This window comes from Fukomys damarensis, unplaced genomic scaffold, assembly GCF_012274545.1.
Source record: "Fukomys damarensis isolate Sample0158 unplaced genomic scaffold, DMR_v1.0_HiC HiC_scaffold_16, whole genome shotgun sequence".
Classification (NCBI taxonomy): Eukaryota; Metazoa; Chordata; class Mammalia; order Rodentia; family Bathyergidae; genus Fukomys; species Fukomys damarensis.
The window spans coordinates 24336678-24341661 of record NW_022900928.1 but is presented as its reverse complement, the minus strand read 5'-3'; positions in this window follow the sequence as shown (position 1 = coordinate 24341661).

The following is a 4984-nucleotide window of genomic DNA, read 5'->3' as shown; positions in this document are numbered from 1 at the left end:
GCGCACGCCGCCGGGTGATCGCAGACAGGCAGGTAGGCAGGCAGCTGAAAAAAACCCCCTCTGGGGTCCTTGGGTCCTTCCTGGGTCTGTTGTCGCGCAGGCCGGGAGCTCCCGCGCAGGCCGGGAGCTCACGCGCACGCCCGATTGAACTAAAATTTGTATGCAACACAATTTGAAAACTTTAAGTACATGTATCAGTAATCTCAGCATATAGGACAGTGTTGTTCAACTGTGACTACAATCAAATATATACCATTTTTGTTATCCAAAACAAAACATTCCACTCACTACCATCTCCCAGTCTCTCCCCCACTAAATTCTGATAACCACTGAGCTAGTCTCTACTTTTACAGACTTTCCTGTTCTGGAAATGTATTTTTTATTCAACATAGACCATCTTCAACAATAAAGACATCAACATATCTAAAGAAATGGAAATCCTGGAAAGTGAGCTTTTACACCTCGTTAGAGTGAAAGTATAAACTGACAATGAAACATATGCAGCATACAATAACTTTTTCTTTCCCCATTAAGTTTATTGTATATTTAAATCAAACAGTACAGTTACATTTGTCACTGGGATCTTGTACCTTTACATGTTATGTCTTGGTTTTTGTTTTTCCCCATACCCCTGCCCTCTCTTCACTCCCTTCACACTTCCCTATTTACAAAAACTTTGTTTCCATGTTGTCCTTTTTTTCACATTTTGTCTTTTCCCTTATTCCCTTTCCCCTCCCCTTCTCACTTTCCCTTTAAACATTTTCTTCCTATTTCACATTCTCAATTATAGCATTTAAACCTTATTTACACTTTTAGTTTTTCACACCAGAGAAACTATTCGGTATTTTCTCAAGTGTGTCATATTTATTTCACTAAAGAGTATAGCCTCAATATGCATCTATTTAGCTATAAATGTTTCTGGTTTCTTATTCTTTATGGCTGAGTAGTACTCCATTTTATTAAAAAGACGCATCTTCTTTATCCAGTCTCCAAGAGAAATCACCTACAGAGCTAAGAGACAACCTATAATGTGGGCAAAAATTTTACCAGCTACTCCGCAGACAAAGGACTACTATCTAAAATATATAAAGAGCTCAAAAAAATCATACCCTTAAATACAAAGATTTAAAAATGAGCATCTGAAATGAACAGACATTTCTCAAACAAACAAGTAAAAGCAGTAGATAAATATATGAAAAAAATGTTCAACATCCCTGGTCATTCGAGAGATGAAGCTGAAAACAACACTGAGATTCCACCTCACCCCAGAAAGAATGGCTGCTATTAAGAGACCAACCAATAACAAATGCTAGTGGAGCTGTGGGGAGAAAGGAAACCTTCTCCATTGTTGGTGGGAGTGCAGACTGGTGCAACCACTGTGGAAATAACTTTCCTCTTTCCTGTCTCTTTCCTATTGTCTGTCTTTTATTTCACACCTTCTACCTTAACTTCATTACAGTGAATGAAGAAAAATGTAATCAAAGGAATTTTGGTAATGAATAGCATCCCAAAATAAATGCACATAGAAATATACATAAGCACTGCACTGTAATGAATAACGTTCCTCCTACCCCAGGGATTTGGTAATAACATTTCTAACTGCTACATAAGAACACTTGCATTAATCTACTGTGCAAAGAATAGCAAATAGCAGAAAACAGGTTTCTTCTTGCTGCCCTGGGTATTTACAGATAAGAATGAGATAATTCTAGAACAATCTGTGTGGTATCAGATTCTGGTTAGAGTAATCATTATATTTGGCATGAGATAGATGATTATGAAGACAGATCGATAGCAGATAAGTATAGATATATAAATATTTACAGATAAGTATTTTATGTAAGTTACTGTACATAGTTTTTGGCTCGGTCATCTAGTGTATACAACCATCACCCAGAATTTTGTTTATAATGCCATCATCTGACAAAAGGGACAAATTCAAAATTTTTCTCATGCTAAGATTTGAGAAGGTAATGAACAACATAACTCCAATCTCCTCATTTTATCAGAAAAGAAGGAAGCATCCTCCTGTATACTCCCCAAATTAGGAATTGTAGTTTTGGTGATAGAACAGATAGAAATTGAAAGATGTTTCAATGGAAATAAAATGTTTGTAAATGGGGAGGGGAGGAGGGGGTGAAGGGAGAGCAGGGACAAGGGGAAAAATGAGAACCAAGACCTGTCATGTAAAGGTACAAGACCCCAGTAATGAATGTAACAGTTCTGCATACCTAGAATGTACCAATAGACTCAATAAAAAGAAAAGAAAAAGAAAGAAAGAAAGAAAGAAAGAAAGAAAGAAAGAAAGAAAGAAAGAAAAAGATGTTTCAGTGGCCAAACATGATGCTTTGACAAGTTAAGTGGCATTGGGCAGGAATCTGACATATTATGTATTCATGAATTCATACATGTATAGCTACATGACTTTTAGAAAATCAATCCTAATTACTTTTTGAGTTTATTCCATCCTGAAGGAAGTGGAGGATAGCCTCAAACTGGTTAATTAATTATTGGCTCTACAATGTAATTTATTTTCAAAGGAAAAAATGTGGAAATGAGAAAGCAAGAATTTCCTGATAAGAAATATCTCACTTAGGCGATCAAGTTCAATATCTACAGCAATGTCAGGTTAGTAATATGCAACTTTGATATGGAAATATATTAAAAGTATATGGGCCGGGGATTTAGCTCAGTGGTTCTGCCACCGCCTACCTCGCAAGTGCAAAAGCCCGAGTTTGATCCCCGGTAAGGAAGTAAACAAATAAAAGTATAAAGGCTCACCAGTGTTCCTCAAAATCTTCAGCATTAGGTTAATCAGGGAGACTAATCAGTCTAATCCCGTGTGAAGAAAATTTTAGAAAATGGCTGATTATAGCTCATAGAAACAGTCATTAAAGCAAGAAAGACAATGGAATCATCACACTCAAAAGCATCCTAAGGTGATTACTAGGATTTGTACATATTGTAATAGCTCAGACAGGATCCCATAAGACATAAAATACACTAGCATAAAATGAAGTCTGAATTTTGAGTGAACTCTGCTTAATAATACTGTATCAATATTGTCTTATTAATTGAGACAAATGAGCCTAGTTTTCTCCGTAGGAAAATTTTAAGGATACTATAAATTAGGAAAGACTTATAAAAATCTCTTTGCACTATATTTTCATTTTTAAATATTTTGGAATCTTTAAGGGTGGCAAAAAAGTCCTGTTTTATCTGAAACTTAAACAAATTTAAAAATTACCAGGTAGTAATACATTACAGAACTAGAACAGAGGAATAAGACATACTTTATGAATACCAAGAATTTTAGCCTACCGATGAAATAATGGAAGAAGACTGTTGGCAAAGGAACCCAAAAATCTGAGCCCTTGAATCCATAAGCACAGGAGTTGATGTGACATAGGAGCTGCTAACATTGAGCATCTCAGAATCACTCTTGGTCAGTTTCCTGGGTAAGCTGTGCTCCTGCCACTGGAAGGAAGTGGTTTGAAAAAGTGGAATTTTTCAGGAAAGGGCAAGTTATGGGGAAAATAATTAGAAAGCTCAGCTTAGCGATTTAGACAAATAACTGAACCAAGTATACTAAGAGCTTTTATTCAGGAGTAAAGGTGCCATTCTGAATGTTGTATGTGTGGTGCCCATGTGCTATGTTCTAGTGTCAACAAATCTACATGAGTAGCCAATAGGGTGTCATTTATCGAGCTTCCTTAAACACTGGATCCTAGGACAGAGCTCTATGGCCTCTGTAATCTGTATGAATATCCACAAAATGTCTTATTTCAGATTATTAGCAACAAAAATATGCACATTTCTTACTCTATTATGAAATGCATTGAGGTGTGTATAGGTGTTAAATTTTTGAAACTTTAAGAAATTGCTTCACCCTAGGTTTTATATTGCTGAATTTTTAAATGGAGTAGAAACAGTTTATTTCTTGCCCAAAGGCGTATATTAAGAGAGATGATATCTCAGTCCATTCAGTCTGTCTGAAGTCTATTCTTTTAGCCCTTTTCCTGCAATTCATATGTATTTCTCCAGACCTCTATCTCTTAGTATTTTTTAAGGTACCATGTTTTACTATTAATTACAACTAGGAAAAATGTGTATTTGTGTTTTTAACAGACTGATATTTATTTGTATATATAATCTCCCCTACTATATTTTTCTAATACATATTCCATAAAATGAGGGATAAATGTTGTGTTTTAATTTTTCATTAATTTATTAAGGTTGAATTTTTTATGATTGGGGCGGGAGAGAGAAAGTAGTTAAGTTTTGAAATTTTTGACCAAACAGAGATCCTAAATAAACATTGGAAAGAAAGAAGGAAGGAGGGATAGAAGAAGGAAGGAAAGAAGGGAGGGAGGGAGGGGAGGAGGAAAGAGAAAAAGACAGAAAGAAAAGAAGGCAGAGGAGGAGGAAGTGGAGAAGGTGGAGGAGGAAGGGGGGGGAAGGGAGGAAGGACATCCAGCATGACGTCAAACCCAGTGGAACAATCATCCCAGATTCTTTGTCACCTAGACTTGTACCATGGCTGGCCAGAAGGAAACTAGTTATAGTTTTCTGGAAAATAAAGCATTACAGGCAAGCCTTTCTCATTGCAAATCCTGCTTAACGATAAGGCAGTGCATGATTAGCATAAGGTTGGGGTCTAAGCTAAGAATCAAGACATTTACCTCTATCCATAATGACTTTATTCCCCATGTTTATAAAGCATGAAATTAGCTCCTGTGAATGTCTCTGTTCCCCAGGGAGCACCTCTGTGTGCATACTCCATTTAAGGGGCAGTGCTTGGAGTACATACCTCCCACTTAACACAGACTGGGTAAAAGTTGAAATAGTTTGAAGAGGTAAACGAGCTCATCTAGAAAGAGTTGCCAGAAAGGTGTGGCTTTAACAAATGACCATATTGTGGCCATTTAATTATGGTTTAATTGAGGAGGATATAAGTAGATGAGAGGAAAGGAAGAGAAAGGAA